Source organism: Triturus cristatus, chromosome 2_1, assembly GCF_964204655.1.
Source record: "Triturus cristatus chromosome 2_1, aTriCri1.1, whole genome shotgun sequence".
In the NCBI taxonomy this organism is placed as follows: Eukaryota; Metazoa; Chordata; class Amphibia; order Caudata; family Salamandridae; genus Triturus; species Triturus cristatus.
This window is the reverse complement of record NC_140581.1, coordinates 647,334,988-647,356,709: the sequence shown is the minus strand read 5'-3', so window position 1 is coordinate 647,356,709 and position 21,722 is coordinate 647,334,988.

Genomic DNA, 21,722 nt, shown 5'->3' with positions numbered 1-21,722 from the left:
TCCCATTCATGTTGGAGAAGGTCGCAGGTAGCAAGGAGAGCATTGCTGGTGGTGGTCCACATGGTGCAAAGAGCAGGCCAGGAGCCACGGATGGGTGGGCTGCTAAAGCTTAGTGATGGTGGTCCTCCATGGCAATTGATGCTTGCTGCACAAAGAGACAAGCTGTGGTCTGTTCGTGCTGACTTTCAGTGGGAGAGGTGCGGTTTCATGCAAACAGGCCTGTTCGCAGTCATGAAGAGTCCAAAAGCTTAATTCCAAAGCTCAAGAGCCACACCAAGGATTCAGGACCTAAGAGGCCCCACTTGGGGATCAGGAACTCCCTTAAGACAGGTCCAGGAGCTGTTGGGGAGCCTTTTATGTCCCTGAGCCACAGATGAGGCATCCAGCTGATGAGCCCTTTGTGTCACTCTGGGATCCTGGTTTCAAGATGAGTTGCAGGTCCAGCTTTTCTTCCCCAGGTAAGAGGGGGAGCAGGTCAGCACAACATGGCAGCAGTTCCTTTGGAGCACCAGTCCAGCATAGTGGCAGTCCTTGCTGCACCACAGCAGTCCTTATTTCTGGGAGAGTATCCACAGGTCCAGAATTGTACTGAAGAGTTGGCATCTGAAGTCCTTCTTTTATACCTTGATGCCCTGTTTCTGGAAGAAGCCTCTAGACAGTGGCTTTGAAGTGAATGGAACTCTCTCTGCCTCCCCTGTCCTGTTTCCAAGCTGGCCAAAGTGATAATGCAGATCCATTAGGACCTTTGTGTGAAGGCAGATTACAGACTATTCAATTGCAAGTGGAGCTGTGCTCAGCTCTTCCCCCATCCTGTCAGCAGATATCCAATCCAGGAACACCTAATCCCTTTAGTGAGGAATTCACAAAATCTAACTGTCAGTTAGACCCAGTCATGTGACTCAAGACAGACTACAGTCACAAAAAGGCTACATTTGCAATGCACGTAAGATACCTGTGTGCCTGCTTTTCCACTATTTTGATGAAAACATTGAAGAAATCAGGTCATACAAGGGCTTTACTTGCTCAGAGTAATGCGGCAAGTAAGTTCATCCAAAGTTAAGAAATCCCAGTAGGGACTGTAACTTTTTCAGTGTGTTGGGAGGGTGCAAGGTGGCACACTTCTGAAGGAAATCAGAAGCCAGACCCTTGCCCTCATTGGATAACTCCTATCCGAGGAAGGTCACCATACGTTAGGCAATTTTTTATTTCTTAAAACTCTGTAACCATGTGATGTTAATACTGTTACAACAAAGGCTAAGGGCAGGAAAATGTCAACTTTCTAAAAGTGGTATTTTGAAAAATGTAATTTAAAAGCCGACTCTACCATAAGTTAGGGTTTTAAATTCCCAAATCCAGATACACCGCACATGAATCGGTTATATCTTCTGATTTGGAAATTACACTTATAAAACGTAAAAAGCCAACTCCAATGTTATCCTCTGGCAGAGATATGCCTTACAGTGGAGAAAAACTGAATTTGACAGTGTTTCACTACCAGGACATACACAACCTAAAAGTACATGTCTAACCTTTTGATTACACAGCATCCATTCCTATGGGCTACATAGGGCCTACCTTAAGGTGACTTACATGTAATAAAAGGGAAGTTTAAAACCTGGCAAGGAGGTTTAAATGTCAGGACAACATGGCAATTTGAAACTGCATTTAGGATGCAATGGCAGGGCTGGGGCTTCTTTTACAGTTCTACTTAAGTGTGTGGTACAATAGGTCGTGCACACCCACTGGTAGCTTTCAATTTAAGGGCCTTAGGTATACCACTCTACAAGGGACGTATCATTAATTTAAATATGTCAATTAGGTATAAGTCAATTTAACCATGCTTTAGGAGAGTGAGCACAAGCACTCTAGGATTGGTTAGCGGCGTTAAAGTTTGCATAGCCCCAAGGACAACAAAATTAAGGGCAGCAAACACGGAGGAGGTGAGGCAAAAAGTTTGAGCGAAGACCACCCTAAGTCTGACAGGTTTAACTATCTCCATAATGTGTACTGAGATTAAGCCAGGACATAACTGCACACCATTAAACTAAAGGTGGTAGGATACACACTTTCAGGTGCTATATTTTGACTGAAAAACCCATTAGAGATGTCTAGGGTTGTATTGTATTTTTCCGTACAAGGTTAATCATTAAACCTGTGCTATGCGCATTTTACACCGCTGTCGTGGTCGTCTCTAATAAGGGTTGCTTCCCTGAACCACACGCTCCTGTCCTAGCATTTTATACCTATCTGCATGGTGAGGATGTGTGAATCTTGACTGGGACAGGTGAGATTAGGCCTACAGATCCCATAAGACACCTCTTCTATACTTGAGGTGTCCCAACAGAAGGGGAGGAGCCTAGCATACTTAAACCCATTTGTTTGAGTGGGCTGGTGCTTGTCAATCGACATCGCCTCCGGACCTGCTATGCACGTTTGGCTTTCATTTTTTTTAAAGAAGCCCTGGGGAGGTGGTGGACCCCAGGGAAATATATAATACCAGTAAGGGGGTCAGTTTGCCCCCTCCATTAAAAAAACACACCCCTGGGACCTGGCCCACCAGGGGCAGATAGTAACTGAAGCACGGGAGCCCATGCATTGTTGTTTAAAATGTTTTGGCCAGATCCACAGATCCGCAGAAAAGTTGTTTTCATAAAATCTTTTTAGGCCCTTTGTGGGTCCCAGTGGCCGAGCAGGGGGTCAGGGTGTTTCTAACCTGCCCCATTTTCTTTAATTTTACATTTTTTGTGGGTCTCAGTTCAACCGAGTCCCAAGATGGCTGCCAACACTTCCTGGATGAAGTGTTGGCAGGCAATCAAATTTCAGTAGCATTTCAGTAGGTTTTTGGGCTACCCCCAAACTTAAATATCTCTGCAACTAATAAACATATTTATACCAAATCCCCAAAATCACACTTTCTGGACCAACATTTAGCTTTCTGCCAAATTTGGTGTAGTTTTGTTCATTAGTTTGGGCTGTAGTCATCTTCAAAAAATTAAAACTCCCCATGGATGATGTAACATTGGGAAAATGCGTTACGGGGCCCCATTTTTCTGGGTGCCACGTCAAAAATCACTGCGTGACTTTCAAACCAGCAGCTGAAACCAAAATGGGGACTTTTTTGAAAAATGTTTAAATATTCGTCAAGCGGTGCCAAAGTTATTGGCAAAACTAAAAACACTTCTCCTATGGAATCTTTGGTCCTAACTATAACTACCTACTGATGACCACCAGGGATTCTGGGACCGGTTTTGGGGTAAAATCCCTCATCAGCCAGGCTAGCTTGAATCCAGTGGCAAAGTAAGCAAGGGACCCATGTCTGGGCATACCCTGTCAACTTCGGGCAAACAAAGCAAGGGAGTACCTGGCTCGGCAGTTCGGGCTGGACTGTTCCCATATAGAATAGGGTCAAGACTGATTTGCAAATGGCTGGGTACGAACTGGAGTGGCAAAGTGAGCTAAAGAACAATGATGGATTTACCCCACATCTGTGACTGGGGAGAGTGTCTGAAAAGTTTCAGCACTCTGTCTTTCATCTCCTTGCCAAATTTGTCAAATACTTCTTGTGCAACAAAACTTTATCAAGGGGCACAGCTAAAAAATATTCTTGTGGTACAACAAGTATGTTTTAGCTCTTAAAAATGTACCATTAAATCATTTGAAGGAGAGAAAGGGAGCTGGACCATTAAACTCCAGGGTCACACCACCTGCTCCTGTGGAGACAATCCCATAGGAAGTGCAAAGGCAGCTGCCAGAATTCTGTCCAGAATTCAGGTGCACCTAGTGCCTTGACAGCAAAACCACCAGCAGTCTGTTGATGTCATTCTGGAAACAGCAGGAAAACGGGGTAATTTTTTTTGTTATTTACACCAAATATTCCACTGTTTTTGTGTTTCATTGTCATTTTATTTAAAAAATACAAAAAAACTACAAAATGTTAGAAAACAAAAAATATCAAATACCACTTCCGAAAAAAGAACAAAAAAGTTTCTTGATAAATCTACCTTTCATGGATAAAAAAAGGTAAATTGTATGTATGTGTATATATATTCATTGAAAAAACCATAGGTTTCTGGGACGTTATAGTTAGAAATTAGCATTTATAGTTATATTTATAATTAGTTCGACATTTGACTCATATAAAGCCAGAGAAATTTGCCTGTTATAGTTAGTTGAGTTATAACTTGTGCGCTCGCAATGCACTTCTGATGACGTCACATATTACATCACTCATGACATGGTCAGTGACATCACTGATGACATCACTGATGACATCTCAAATGACATCACTGATGACATCACTGATGACATCATCCAGCGAATGTGTTTTTCTGTAAACTGTAAATATTTTTCTTATATATCTATGCCAAGGGCTATTGAAGAATGAGTCGGTGTATAAGTGCCTGAATGGATTATTTAGTAGATGCATGACTGACTCTACAAGTCACTGATTGAACATATGTTACTGAATGCATGGATTAGTGACTTAACTGTGTGAATGTCTCTATTAGTCTCTCAGTTGGTGTGTAAGCAGGTGCATGGATTGGTGAGTAGCTACATCAGTGTCTATATGGGTTATTGATTGTTTGTATGAGTATCTGTATCGGTATCTGAGTGTCTATCTGAGTGGGTAGGAGGTGTCTGACTCTGTCCATACATGTCTGAATAGCTGTTTCACTGGTTCTATACATTCAAAACTGCATCTCGGAAGGGTTGTATGGGTAGCTAACTGTGTGTACAGGTGTGTTGATTAGTTAATTGGTGTCTCAGTTGTATATATGTGAGTAACTATATATGTTTTTAGACAGTATATGTGAGTGTAGGGGTGTATAATTGACTATATGTGAGAGAGAGTGATTGCGAGAGTGTCTACATACACAAATGTGTACTTGTATTAGTGATTGTATAAGAGAGTAAGTATGTGTTAGTATCTATATAAATAAGGGAAGTAGTGTGTGTATAAATAAGTCAGGTGGTGTGCACATATCTGCATAGGTGAGTACATGGGTGTGTGATTTTTGGCATGACTGAATAGATGTGTGAGTAATTCTATGGATCAGTAGCACTGTGTGAATGTATGTATAGGCCTATGAGTGGATATTATACTGATGTAATGATGAGTGACAGCATGTATGAGTGACTGTATCAGTGTATGTCTGGCTCACAATATATAGATAGGAATCAGTGGATGGGTATCTAGTATCTGGTATTGTAGTGTCTATGGTTTCGAAAATGGTAGTCTGTATTTTAGAGTGGGTGTATTAAAGGTTATATTAGAGTGTGAAGAGGTTTGTCAGACTATCACGTGGATGATGTCATCAGTGATGTAATTTTAGATATCATCAGTGATGTCATGAGTGATGTCACTGACCATGTCATGAGTGATGTAATATGTGACATCATCAGCAGTGCATTGCGAGCGCGCAAGTTATAGTTAGCTCAACTAACTATAACAGGCGAATTTCTCTGGTTTTATATGAGTCAAATGTCCAACTAACTATAACATCTCTGAAACCTATGGTTTTTTCAGTGAATTTCAAAGGTTTATCAAACTACTATTGCGCTATTTGTCATACTACTGTTTTTTCTAACTTTTCAACTACATAAAATAAACTTCAAAACTATGTAATGTAATATATTTCACAAATTACAGTGAGTTTTTAAATAATGCTAAATATTTATAACATTCAGAAAACAATATTTCTCCCTTTTTTTGTTGACATCAGCTACTACTTAACTTCACTATTCGCAGTGATGTCAGAGTAGTTTCATCATGAACAGCAGGGAAAAAAACAATCAACAAGATTGTTAAAAAAAAGAAATCCCTAATTCTCACAAATATAATACAAAATCAACACAAATAACACATCCAATACTATTTCCAATCTTCAAATCTTACCTTTACTTCGTAGTTTCTGTGAACATTTTCTCAATACACCAAATAATGTATCAACATTTCGCTTTGAAAGCATCCAGTATGAATTCCTTAAAGTATCTTTACACCTTCCCACAAAGCTGAATGATGTATCTAAAATCTTTGTTTCAGAAATATCAAGTATGAGTTGCTTAATTCATAAGGCAATCTCAGTTTCATTTCCATGTGTGTATCGTTGCAGTGACTCCAACCATTATTACACTTTAAATAAACTTTATAATGTCCACTTGTGGTAGTACTTCCAGCACGGAAAACCATAGCAACTGTTGCAAAAGTTCTTCCAGAAATTGATACTTGACTAGCAACAAAGGGGCATATCAACAACAACCGGCGATAATTATCGCAAAGCGCACTTAGTGCTAGGATAATTATCGCCGGCTAGCGTTGATTTTTATCGCTGAGATAGCGTGCTATTAGCAACGCTTATCTCAATAGCGATAAAAATCCTCACGCTAAGTGGCTAACATGAGATTATCGCTGGAAACCCAGCGATAATCTCACGTTAGCTTGTTGATAGAGACAGACAAACTTAGCCATGATATCCTCCTTCCATAGGATATCATGGCTAAGTCAGAAAAATACCAGATGTAAAAAAGCAGCGTTAACCGCGGTTAGCGCTGCTTTTTTTGTCTCTAACAGGGTTAGCGACATTCTTGATAATAGGAGAAATGTCGCTTAGCGACATTTCTCCTATTATTTTACTCTGGAACGCCCCCTGTGCATCTAATTTTGAGATGCAAGGGGAAGCGTAGAGTAAAAGGGTGCTAACATGCAAATTTGCATGTTAGCACCCTGTTGTTGATAGGGCGCTAGTTTTATCTCTGCTTTTTTGGCTTTTAAAGCCAAAAAAGCAGAGATAAAGCCCTTGTTGATATGACCCAAAATGTTTAATTTTGGTTTCCACTTTTCTTCCATTTGGTCTACAGTGTTGTAGCATTATAATCAAATATTTTCCATATGTTTGTAGGCATAATGTAGATAGCATTGATGATTTACAAGGAGAACAGATCATCTTGTGATTTGCTTCTTTTAGTAATTTGGAAAATGGTACAGATTTGCTGTCAGGTATTGTCAAATATAGAAATCGTTCTCTGTCAACTATAGTGCTTGAAGTTAACGAACACTGTTCACATTTATGTTCCCATTTGTAACTGTGTCCAAATAAACTCTCAATCTGAATTCCTTCATCTTCTACTACTCCAAGCATAACCATCAGAAATTCTTGTGCATCTTGTTGTATATTAGCACTGAACGTTAAAGATCCAGTACATGTATCCAACAGTTTTCTCTTGATTTTGTTTCTGCTTTCCAACCATAGTTGATTCTTCACCATGTTTGCATTTTGAACACACAACACGTTTCTCATAAATAGGATATTCACCTAAACATGGAGCATAAAGCCTTCTCAAACGATGATATTCTCTCACACAATTAACATCAGCACTAACCTTGTTCTCATCAAAATCAATTAAATACAAACCAGACAACGATCTAACTCGAGATAATGTAACATATACCATTCCCTCTTTAAACACAGTTCTTCCTACATTTATCAAAGCATAATCTACACTTAAACCTTGAGATTTATGAACAGTTATTGCATATGCTAAACAGAAGGGAAACTGTTTTCTACGAACATACAATCTTTTACAAGCAAAAAATGTACAGCACAACGCGCAATCTGTCTTACCTCTGTAATCTGATAAAATTTAACTTTCAAGAATTCAATTCCATTTCTATTTTGATATTTCACAAAATCAACAACTTTTCCCATTGCTCCATTCACTAAACCTTCTTCTACATTCAGATTACGCCTCAAAAGTACCCAACAGTTTAAACATACATCTAAAAAAAATTCTAAGCCAGCAGTTTTTGATACAGACTTTTCCAAAGAATCTATTTTAGTCTGTAGTTTTTCTGAAAGAAGAATTGTTATTCCTTGATGCTCGATTTTATCAATAGCTTCAATGTGAACTATTTCTTCATTTTCCAATTTCAAAATCTCTCTATTAAATGTATAACACTCTTCCACTGTAGGCATTAGGCAAACTATAGACTTTTTTTCTTTCATTTTCTTGTACATTACTTCTGCTGGTGTGTTTTCATTTGTAAACAAGTTCTTTATTAGACGACTTTGAAAATCTTCTTTACCATGTTTGCTTAGAACACGAATTCTTACAACTTTTAGAATATTTCCATAATCTTCACCTCTTGCTTGTCGCATATTCTGAGTGAGTTCGTTATATTCAAAATTTAACCACACATTTCCAATACTTCCCAGATATTTTTTTGTCTTCATGTAGAAGAGTTTTAAACACTGGTTCTCCTTTTACAGGGCTTAGTTGTAGCAGATCTCCAAATACAATTGAATGTTTTCCCCCAAAGAGAACGTCATTATCTGTTTTCAATACCTGCTGCAATCTTAAGGGTACAAAAGCAAGCATTAAGTTTGAGACCATGCTCACCTCATCAATAATTAATAGTTAAATTTTCTTCAACACTCTTGACACTTCATGAGAAGCTTCTCCATACAACTTATGATATTGTAATTTACTATCATGCTCAACTGGTAACATCAGTAATCTATGCAAAGTAACTCCTTTAACATTGTGTGTAGCTAATCTAGTTGGAGCTGTTACCACAGAACATAAATGTGAACCAGTAATTTTTTGAAGATAACTGGTCAAAACTTTAATTAAAAAACTTTTACCTGTCCCAGATTGACCAATGATGTACATCTGAAGAGGTTTAAAAGATGAACACACACAGTCTTTTTTTTCATGCAACAAACCATGTTCTATCTGTTCCCTCACTTGTACATGTATTTCTTTCTGTTCAACATTTAGTTGTTCTTCTAACTTTTCCAATTTAATATTCTCCTTGTGTGCTTGTTGCATTGCAATTTCGACTTCACGCATAGCAATCGCTGCTTCATTTTCCAGTATTGGTTGTCCAAGAGGTTCTTGACTACATTGACCACTACTTTGACTATCTTGAGAACTTTCATTAGCTATTTCAGCTGTAATAGTCATTTCCTGTTCAACTTCATCATTCAACATTTTTAAATATGTACGGAAAATTGTACATGCAATGCTATCTTTACATGCATTAAAAGAATCTTCGTGGCAGTCAAAGTCTCCAAGTAATTCACTTTCGCTACGCCATGGTTTAAAGAGATGAAGAAGTGCTAAATAGTAAAATTCTCGCTTTTCTGGAGTTTCACAACTGAGTTTCTTGTGGTTTATAAGATTACCCTTTGCATGTTTTACTAAACAACCATGACATCAAACTACTGCATATTTTCCTTCTTTTAAATTCTGTTTAACGTTTCTTTTGAAGCTGTAATGTTGAAGTACTTCATACAGACATAGCTGTTCCAGATGTCGACTCCTTTTTGGATAGTATATGTCCAACATATTAGTTTTAATAATGTCTGTACTGTCTGGTTCATTTGCTGCTAAGTATTCAATTTCTTCTAATGATTTCTACACTCTATTCCATGAGCAGGCAAGACCTATGCTTACCCAAATGAGTCCTTGAGACTTTAAATATAAACTTGAAGAGTACAAGTGGTCTGAACATTCAGAGAATCCAATTTCTCGGTGGAAAGGCATTTTCAAAGTAAAGCTGCACATTTTTTTGCCAACGCTTTTCTATTGGGCAATTTCTTCCCACATTTGTTTCATCTCTGTTTTTTCTGATTTTGTTATGTACGATGTAACATAACAGGCAACAGCAATTGAGTTATCTGCAACATACTGGATGTCCATGTTCGCATTCCACATTTTTAAAATGACTGGATTGTAGTCATTGATATACTTTGACACTTCTGTTCTTTTTAAGTTGTAGGTATTCTCGGGAGATTTCCGAGTTATTGTGTGCATTACAGAAGAAAAAAAAGAATTTACTCTTCCTTTACAAATGACTGGACGTGGAAAACAAAACAGACATTTGGTGTAAAATTCTCCTTTAGACTTGCATTTTCTTCTGCAGTACTTTCCACAACAGTGACTTTGGAAACTTAAAACTTGCTGTCTCAAGCTCCTATCTCCTTCTTCTCTCTGAATCTCACATGTCACATACTGTTCGATGAAAGACAATACTGTTTCATCAGAATCAGTTCCAAATTTAGGTGCATCCTTGACTCATAGTAGCATATGCATAAGAGGTGCACCTCTTGCTTGGTACTCTAAGAGGTGGATACTTTTTATTGCAGATAAAAGACATCATAGCTTGAAACCTATGATTAAAATATCTGCACACATTTACAGGATCCAATGAACACAGTTCACCAGGAGTCTTTATTTCAACATTTTTAATATTGGAATTCACTTCTCTTAGAGACTCAAGCAAATCTTCCCATGCATACTCTGCACAGCTAAGTGTGACAAACCATGTTGGTGTACCTAAGTTCCGTAACCTACACTTGAGTTCTCCATGACGACGATACCAATACTCATTTGTTCCACGTTGACATGGCATCAAATTGATTAACTGTCCTTCTAAAATTTCATCTGTTTTTTCAACTTTCTCCACAAATTCTTTCACAGAAAGAAGTGATTGATGAACTCCAGTTTTAAGTATGTGGTTCACTGCATATGACAGAGAAGATAAATCACTTTCAAACAAAAGGTGAAATATGTATGGAATGCACTGTCGAAATCTAGGATCTTCAGAATATAATCTTGTTGACCAATATTCTGAAGCTGGAATACGTACAGGTCGGTCATCATATCGTCCACCTTCTCCAGTAGGAAACAGCTGTGGAAAACAACGAGCTTCCAAGCTCTTCTCCCATAAACTCATTGGAGTTCCCTGTGCTTTTTTCATTTGAAATAATTCAATGCTGCTTCCTATTACTTCTTTTGAATGCAAAGGACACATTGTGTAATGTTCATAAATTTCTTCATTCCTTGACTTGTCCACTTTCTCTATTTGACCACTTGAAATTTCACATTCATCTTCTAAACTTATTACCTGTTCATCCACATTTACAGTTCTGTAATAAATAGTTTTCTCTATAAGATATAAGGTAGCCTTTACAACTTTATTAACATCCACAAATTCTTGCCATATTTTCCGACTCTTTGTTGGTACACCATTTAGTAGAATGACTACTGCCTCATTTTCCTCTTTCTCTCCAGCAATAATTTCAATATTTTTCTTAAAATCCAAAGGTAAGTACACCACTCTTCCTTTCAGCCCTCTTTGCAAGTCTGTTGGTGGCAGTTTACCTGTTTTAGGCTCCATCCGAATTATAGTTTGAAAAGGATGAACAGATTAAATTAGAACCGACTCATATGTATTCAATTCTGCCAGTTCCTCCGGAATAGCTACTAATTCTAAGTTATTATGTACTGCTCTAGCAGGCATTTTGTTCTCTTTAATTTGTTGTAACAATATTTACATATACGTTGATCACTACCTAACTCAAATCGACCTTCCACCAACAAGTAAGTTGCAAATTCTTCCCACTTGCTATTGTTCTCTTTTCACTTTTCAAATACAAGTCAAGATTCCTAGTTTGACTTTTATAATGGCTACATCGACATTAAACACAAACATAGTTTCGTATCTCAGAGCACACTACATTAAACCTTCCAATTTCTTCTTCAAACCGATCAGTGCTAATCACTTTCCCATCTCCTTCAACATATGTAATTGTCAAACTTTCACTTTCTATTGACTGCTCTTCTGAACCAAAATATCGTATTTCAATATCATCACACTTTTTATGAACATCTGATAAAGAACCATATAAAAGAGCTGTATTCAGTTCACTTAAACATAATGCAGGACTTTTTACATAGTACAGTTTCCTTACAAACTTCCGCATTTCTGAATGGTGTACTGCTAACATCCTCAAGTTATGAAAAACACTTTTACACACTTTTCTTGAAAGACAAGCCAGAGAATGCCCATGTTTCTCAGTATATTTTCTTCCATTACATGGATCTAGTCCTTGCAACAACGTAATCTTCTGTTTAATACTTTTCTGTGTATATTTTCGTAGCAAATTTGGCATTATATCAATAGATTCCTGTTGAATACTACAAATACTGCTACAACCCCACTTATTCACAGGCACCTTTGTACGTTTCCCTTGCACTTCTTCAACTATTAACTCTTCTGCACTTTTACCAACCAATTCCTCTTTTGGAAGGGAACAACCATCCTGAACTTCGTAGCAACGACCTCCAGTATCAACTGCAAATGGTAAACTATTTTCCTGGAAGTAACTTTCCTCATTAAAAAAAGGCTCACTACTAGAAGTATGTTTCCAAAGTCCACTAAAGATTTTGCAAAAGTTGGTTCTGTTCACAAGTCTTTTTCTTCTACTTTTCTCTTTCAACACGTTGATTACTTTATCTAATACTTTGATCCTCTTCAAAATCACAATGAATAACTTCTGTTTTAAAGTAAAAGCAGTATCCACTATACTTTCGATACGCTGCTTCTGTTTGAATTGCAGAACTTTCTTTTTATATTTGCAGCATGTTCTCATTAAATTCTGAATCACTATACTTCGAAAAAGTCTCTGACGAATTTCTTGAAACTGTTTTTGTCTCCGTGGAACGGATAGTGTTTCTTCATCATGTTTTTTTCCCCTTGTATTTGAAATTGAAGTCTCCTTCTCCTTACTTGAAAAATTCTTTTTTTTCCTTTAAGTGATGTTATTTTCATTAAATGTTCGTAATATTTTTTTCAGAAATTGTCTAGTGTTTTTACCAGAAGAAACTGTTTGTGTAGTGCCCTCATTTTTTTGTAATTCCAAATCTTTTCTTTTCTGCAAATATAAATGCTTCTTTTCTTGTCTTTTTTTTCAGTTCTTCTAGGAATTTTCAAATTTTTATCCAATCAAAATAATTTTTTGAAAAAAAAATAGATTCAATAATTTTTTACATCAGTTCAATATATTACAATAATAACATACAATTACATAAATTCTACTGACGGCTTCCAGAGGCAGTGCTGCAATGTGATGGAGCACGGCAGGGGAGCAGTAGGGTGACGTGTAGTGCCATAGAACATACAGCAAGTATTTATTTAATTATTTACATACACCTTTACAATTTACATGTAACTGCATTACCTCATACTTTTTACCTCTCCACCGCACCCCACCACCCCACACACTCCCTCTGCAACCCACCGCAGAGAACTTTATAGATAATATTTTTAAAAATTGTCATCTATATACTTAGGATGATATTGCCAAACAAACGGCACACAGAAAAATTACCATTATTAGCCTAATAATTTTTAGCTACAACTTCGCAAACATAACACTGCACCCAAAGCTTTAATTGGACGGAAGGGAGTCTGAGCACCGGCAGTTTATTTTTGGGGGCCTCGAAATGGATCTCTATGGGGCTCTATTTTCGGGCCTCGCGAACGTAGTCCATTGTTTTTTTTTTTATTGGACTGTAGTGAGACCAGGCTCATTGCTCACTACTAAAAAGTGGAGACATCATGCCAGGTGAGTCGCGTTGTAGGAGAAAAGAAATCCTTTAAAGAGAGCCGTTTTCTTTCACGATTTCCGTTCTCTTTTTGCAGCGCAGGAGGAACATCATCGGGGCGTGATTAGCAGAGAGACCACCAGGCGCACAACGCCCATTGCCCCGGACTCCCTGAGACAGCTTCCCAATAGCACACACAGAGCCTCACCCGAGTACTTCACAAGTCTTCAAAAGACCATTTGCTTGTAAATGATGCTCTGTTTTTTTCCACCCCTTTTTAGAGGCCCTACATCCCCACTCTGCCTATTGCTGAAAGAACTAGCCTTCCCTGAAATTTCACACTTGTTGCGCCTTTGGAGATGACCACACACAGCCAACTCCAACACAACCCTGCTCTCACCTTTCACAGGGTGCTGTTTTAGAGCTACGAAAACACACACTTTGCCTGGCTCACTTAGGGGCATATTATCAAAAACGGCGTTAAAATTATTGCCGCTTTAGCGGCAGGAAATTGCCGCTAAAGCGGTGATAATGAGCTTGATAATATGCCCTTGTGAATTCCCATAGAAGCCCAGCTTCACACCACAACCTGGTCGGCTATGGGAATTGACAAGGGCATATTATCAAGCCCATTATCGCCGCTTTAATGGCAGTTTCCTGCTGCTAAAGAGGTAATAATTTTAATGCCGTACTTGATAATATGCCCTGTTATCTTTCTAAATTAACGACTTACACTGAAAAGCTGCTTTACATTTCTTTCCCTACATCACTCTCTGTTTAAAACACCACCAGAGAAGGGTAGGGAACTCTGGTCCACAAAGAGCAACTCAAAGCTTTCTTGTTCTTTATCAGAAACTTCATCTGCCTCTCAATGAATATCGCCACCCTTTTCGGCCCCTTAAGAGGCTGGGTGGATGAGTATAATACGCAGTATTTCGGATTGGCGGTGGAGAGTGCATGAAAATAAGGACGGATAGTCGAATAAAGGGCGACTGGATGGATGGCCTGATAGATGAATGGATAGCTAGATGGATGGATGGATGGATATATGGATGAATGGAAGGATAAATGGATGCTTGGACCATTATTTAGGATACACTGGTGGGCTGATAGATGCGTAGGATTGGTCCTGGGACAGATGTTCTGGATCGGTTCTGGGATGGATGGCACAGTGCTTACCATAGGTGAGTGGGCTTATAGATACTTAGAATAACTGCAGGGACAGATGTATGTATGTAGGTATGAATGTCTGAATGAATTGAAAGATAGTTGGATGGCGCAGTGCTTAGGATGAATGGATGTAGGGCTTTAAGTGGGCCGGCTCTGAGCACCGGCAGATATTTTCAGAAAAACTCAAACCGGGTCTCTATCGGGCTCTATTTTCGGCCCTCGCAAAGGTAGTCAAGTTTTCTTTTATTGCACTGCAGTCAGAGCATGCACATCAATGTGCGCATGCTCATTTTGCTCACTACTGAGAAGTGGAGACATCATGCTATGTGAGCCACGTTGGAGGAGGAAGGGCAATCCTTTAAAGAGCCTGTTTCCAGAACGTTATCTTCATGTAGAACACGCCCCTACTTGGAAAACCCACACCGCTTTAACAGGTTTGCCCCGCCCCTTTTAAAGCACCCCCAGGTTATTTCCCACTTAAAGCCCTCGCTGCACCATAGTAACAAAGAAATAATCCAAGCTTCCATTTAAATGTACAATGGCACCAAGTTTCATAATTTGCCATCAACGCTGGCAGCCTTCTACCACAGTGCAAGAGCACGAAGATTTGTTATCCACAGAAAGGTTGTTTGATTTGCGTAGCTGTCTGCTGGAACACTCATCACCAAAAGGTATTAAAACTTGCAAATTTCTGGATAAAACATGTACCATGCCATAGAGCACTTTCTATATTGACCCAGTGGCACTACATCACCTTTACTAGCTACACATATGCACGTTACAAATGTCTGTGTTATAATCAGCAACATACCCACCTCTCCCACCCCCACCCCTTCCCTTGCTTAACCTTACAAAATCAAAACAACAAGCCCCAGCACTCACGTTAGCACCACTATAGCCATACATAGCCTTAATTTCAACAGGTGTCTGCCGGAACGCTCAACAGCAAAAGGTATTGAAACCTGCAATTTTCCAAGTAAAACATACACCATGCCATAAGGCGGTTTATAAATAGTCCCACTCCCACTACACCACCTCCACACCTGCCCTTGTTTAACTTTACGCAATAAAACAAAGAGCCCCAGCAAACCTGGAAGAACCACTATAGCCATACAGAGGCTTAATTTCAACAGATATCTCCCAAAACTCTCATCAGCAAAACGTATTAAAACATGCAAATTTGAGAGTAAAACATATACCATGCCATAGGGCACTTTATAAATGGTCCCAGTGGTACTACATCACCTTTAGTAAATAGATATCTGCACGTTACTAAAATCTGTGTTTTAATCACCAACATACCCACCTCCACTACCCCACCCCCGCCATTGCTTAACCGTACGAATTCAAAGAGAAACCACCACCATTCCTAGTAGCGGCACTATACCCATACTCGGGCTTAATTTTTAAAGGTGTCTTACGTAACGCTTATCATCCAAAAGTATTAAAACATGCAAATTGGCGGGTAAAACATAAACCATCCCAATGCACAGTTTATAAATGGGCCCAGTGGCACTACACCACCTTTACTAGCTATACATCTGTATGTTAATAAAGTTGTTTAAACACTCTGTACAGTGTATAGCAGAGGATGGGGAGAGTAAACAAAATTGTAATTCCCAAACTTTTGATATACCGTCCCTTTACTGTATGTATATTAAGGACATTAAATTGAATAAAAAAATTGACGAGTGTCTCAAAAGAGATAGTAAAACTGAGCACCGGTAAAACCCGGACCACTTAAACACCTACGTATATTCAGCACAGGAACACAGCCTGACAATTACTATCACTTGTAATGACATGTACTTTACTAAATATACCGAACATTTTCATTTCTTTTTTATCTCTCACACATTTATAAAACATCTCTTCTAAAGAAACACTCCCCAACCGCTTCTATTTCAAAAGAACAGACAATAATTAATAAGTTTACTACCATATATTTTAGTATTCCTACCTTTTTATTATTCACTAGTCACAAACTACTAAAACTATTAACTATACCCAAATGCAAACCAGAAACCATCTTCATATTATATCTCAACCTATATTCAAATGATTCAAACTATGCGTACATATAAAAGGAACGTATCACTTTTACTATCTCCATCTCCTCTCCATGTAATCTCCAAACACTGTAGACGGCCTCACAGTACAACAACCTACCTAGGAATTTTCTTTAAAAAGGAGTTTTGTATTATCTTTACAGTTGTCGTGTAAGTCATCAAATAATTTTGAGAACCATAGTCAAGCCGTGTGAAGCTCTGCACGTTTTTGTAAGTTTGATTACATAACCTATGGCAGAATGCCTAAATACTATATTTCCTCTATTAAAAAGATTAATGATTATCAACATGGAATTTATAATGAATTATGAGAACTTCTATGCATATTGTTAAAAAAAATACATATACAAGACACGTTTAAAACTGGGCCGGCTTTTGATCACTATCAGTTCTTGAATCTCTCCTATTATGAAAACTTTCTCCTCTTTCATCTTTATTGTTCCTTATTTTATTTCACTGCATTGATGTTTATGACATTGATGATTACAATATTATTTAAATGTATGCTTCTTTGTTGGTGGATTGAATATAAATTTGAGCGAGTATGGATTTTTTCTTGTCCTTTTGTATTCTATATATTGTATATATATTTCTTTTTAAAGGGTGACCATATTGTCTTTTTCTCTCTAAATGTGTACACAATATAATCTATGTAATGTATTATAGTCAATATAACTGTGTTTTTTTCCTTGATATTGAAATTGGCCGTTATTATGTATAAATATCTAAAATTGCTAAGAACTCAATTGTTGACCAATATTCTAGGTATATATGTATATACTATATAGGCGTAACCATTTATTTATGTTGTTTTATGTCCCACATAGCTGTATTGCAATAGACGGGCCCCTGATGAAGGCAGTTTTGCCAAAACGCGCGTAGTCTCAATCTTCCGCATTGCTCTCATCAACTATACATCGACCGCATTATCAATTCTACTAGATCAGATTAATTTACTGGTTTAATACATTGTCTGGATATAAATGATTGAATTTTGTAAATATTTATTAGCACTGTATATATATTCCTTTCACTTCTTGGAAGGAAAACAAAGAAATGATCTTAATAAATGAATCAAAAAAATATGATATATATTTGCATAAAAAAATGATTGATGAACATAAATAAAATTATATATATATTTTCTTAAATCAAATTTGCCTTTTTTGATCTATGTATGGAGTTCAGTTATTGGTTACTGTCATTTATATACCTAGCATTTGTTGGCATATTTTAATTACAGCTTGCTATAAATTTCTTACCTGTTGTTGTTATGTCCCTGCGTATAACAAGTTCATTGGTTATGTAGTGGTCCCCTTTTTTCAAAAATATAACAACCTACCTAGGGCCATATTATCAAGGAATGGCAATAACATTATCGCCAATTTAGCGTCAGGAAACTGCCGCTAAAGCGTCGATAATGGGCTTGATAAATACCCTTGTGAATGCCCAGATTCTGGTGTGAACCTTGGCCTTTATGGGAAATCACAAGGGCATATTATCAAGCCCATTATCGCCGTTTCAGCGTCAGTTTCCTGCCGCTAAAGCGGCGATAATGTTATCGCTGTTCCTTCATAATATGGCCCCTAGACTTATATTCAAATCTACCTCTCACTGTCAAAAATGAGACCACAACCTGTCCACATAACATTTCTGGCTTTGGTTTTATCGCTTTTAACTTAATAACACATACATCTCCTACCCCCTCCTTCTGCCCCAACTACTTCCACAAAAAGTATAATTTGCAAACGGGCGAAATTTTGTTTATCTCGCCTGAATACATTACAAACCCATTAATGCTGTACCTCATTTTCAAAACCATACAGTCCTTTAAAGATGACAAACTGCATTTCTTCTTTGTTAAAAATTCCTAAATACATATAAAGTACTTATATAACAACAGGTCAAACTTTATGCATATTTTATAACCAATATGAAACACCACACTTTACTAACAGGAAATTATTTTCAAATAAAAAATACTTTCAAACTTAAAAAATCACCTCAAATACTTAATTACTACTACAGAACACATAACACATAACACACCTTGCGCATTTCTACCTCGCCTTTGTAGTTGGTATGCAGATTTCAAATGTCACACACGCATGCAATTCTTTCTTTGTCACACAGTACATGTAGTGCACCGCTTTCATCAAGAATGGAACCAGCACAATTTCTCTGTTGCTCCACATATAAATACATGTAATGAACAAATCAGAATACTTCCTTCCTTCATCGACCATCCAAAACTTATCTCCATTGGTTATTTTTGAATTTTCCATCTGAAAATCTACTTAATATTCCGCGCCACATACAGGTCAGAAGGTAAACCTATTTTATCACCACACTTTCTAGAACATTCTACGACACCTGCAGGTTAAAAGTTCATCATTTTTTTAAATGTAACGGTTTTGTTTTCAGCATATTCTAGAACATTTAACAGCACCTGCGGGTTAAAAGTTCACCATTGTTTTAAGTTCCAAATGTACCTTACAAATGCAAGTAGCACGACTGGTTGAGCTTTGCACATTTCATCCTATCGAATGTTCTCCACGTTTAGACTGTTCTTTATTAACCAATGACAAACATGCTTTTTCACGCAACTAATATGCACCCTAGTTTTTAGAACCCAATGCTTCTTATCTTCCAATCAATTATTGTTTTCTGTGTATTTTGCACTTTACAAATACCGTATTGATTTACCTTCACACTCCCTGTATAACACCACCTAAGCACCATATACAAATTACCATGTTCCAAACAAAACTTCCTTCTACTACGTATAAAATATTACTGAAACTACTTAGACAGGTGTGGCACAGCGGCCAGGGCACATGACTTCACACCATAAGACACACAGTTTAGGCTCATGCTTTCAACCCAGACTCCGGCACCAGCTCACATTAGCAGCATCAGACTCTACGCAATACCTCACTTAATTTCCGTACCCAGCACTTTCAGACCGGTAGCCATGAGTAGTTTGCTTCGCACCCCATCTATAGCACACCCTAAACACCCCCACAAAGGTTATAGTGCTCCTACCGTCCTCTTTCCTACTTTTTTTGCCCTATTTTCCCTTACTCGCTTCAACGGAATCACAAAATGGCGGCCAACACATCCTAGTTGCAACCGCTCACAGCGCTCCCAACCAATAACCAGCAAGCTTGTGACGCCTCAGCCAATCAGGTGGCAGAATTCCCAAATATCGATATCTGTAAATTTCGATATTTCTCAAAAACTACTGAACGGATTTACACCAAATAAACAAAAGCGTGCTTTCTAAGACCCTTCTCCCTGTCAAATTTGGGGTAATTCCGTTCACCCGTTCGACCTGTAGCCTTGGCTCAAAGGCCCCCCCAAGCCCTGGGGACTGCCACCCCCGGGGCTTTAAGTCAATGTATGCGGGGGGCTCATGGCCACCCCGCAGCCCCGGGGACCGCCACCCTGGGGCTTGTTTGTTTTAAAAAGAAGAAAAAACCCAGTGTGGGGGGAGCTCGAGCCCCCCCACACACCCCGGGGACTGCCAAATCCCTGGGGCGCTAATTTTTTATCATAGGGTGTCAGGAACTCTTGCGTTTATGCAAGGAATTGTAATAACCAGAAAGGTCATACCTCGGTTAAAATACCTGCAGGCAAGTATCCACGTTGGAGAAGGTTAAGTCCTGGCTGGAGATCCTTCCTGCACGCTGTGATGTGTGAACTGAAGCATTCCCTTGCTGGAATCGTTACTCGGCCGTGTCCACTTCCTGTAGTGGTGCGCGGTCTAGTTGCGCTTCGCTGAGACACTTCTGAAGGGCTAACGCGCATGTGCGAAGATCGCGCGGCGCACTTCAACGGACGTGAAATCCCTGACAGGAGTATTTACCTCAGCGCTTCGTGTCAGCTCAGAGTTACTCAGAGAGAGTTATTTTACGCAACTATGAGACTTCAGTAGGGAAGTAGAAAAGGCTATAATTGTTGTTTCCTGACAATGTCAGTGTCTAAAAGCTTTCCATAATTCCTTTAGCAGAATATTATTTCGTGAAGCAAGAGCAGCAGTTCCAGTTCAGAGTACCGGAGTGCAAGTTGGAGAGAATTGGTGTAGAGAAGAAAATCTCAAGGGAGCAACTTCTGTGAAGAGAAGAGCTCTGAATTTCAAGTAAGCGTGTTCATGTGGTTTAAAAAGACCGCGTTTCCAGTCAAGAAGAATTCACCAGTAAGGAGATAATTGTTTAACCTTACACTATATGAGACCAAGACTATTTAGTAAGAAAGGACAGAACAGTCAAAGTACCAAAGAGACAATTGGAACTTTTGGAGTTTGTGAAGAACTTAATTTTTCTCTTGGAAGAACCAAGGCTTGATAAAATATATATGTATATGTAAAAGAAAGACTTTCGAAAGATAAGAATAATATTCAAGTCGTAAAACAGGGTTCTTCCAGTGAATCAGATTTATTCAATTGACAAAACATTATAGAGAGGAGCTAGCCTCAGAAGTGACACAGGTAAATAGGCGCATATGAGAGAGAGAGATGAGAGAGAGAGAGCAGGTGTAGCAAATAAGGACTTTGAGCAAGTTTATGTTTGTGTTTCTCTTGCAGGTGACTCCCCTTCCAAGACTTGAAGTTAGGAGAGCGACCAGAGTCAGGAGGCAGTCTCTCTTGTTTTGTCTTCCACCTCCCCTTTCCCCCGAGCTGAAGTTTGTGACAGTTGTTATCACCTGTCGCAGGCTTCGGCAGGTAGAATTTGGGGTAAGGTCATCTGCTCCTGAGGGAATCGTCTTTATAGTAAGGCAAGTCTGACATAGGGGGTCCGTTATGGACCCCCAAGCCCTGGGGACCACCACCCCTGGGGCTTTAAATTAAGTGGCAGGGGGGCCACACAGCCCGCCCTGGAGCCAATGATGGCCCCGGGACCGCCACCCCCCAGGGCCTGCTCCTTGTAAAAACTGCCCTCACCCACAATAATATTGTGGGTGAGGGCAGTTTTTACAAGTACAGTGTGCTCGCCTGGTGTATAATGTCCAACATACGGAAATGACAGGAGTCTTACCCTACCTCTTTTGTGTGTTGTGACATGGTACATGAGGAGGATGAGGTAGGGTGTA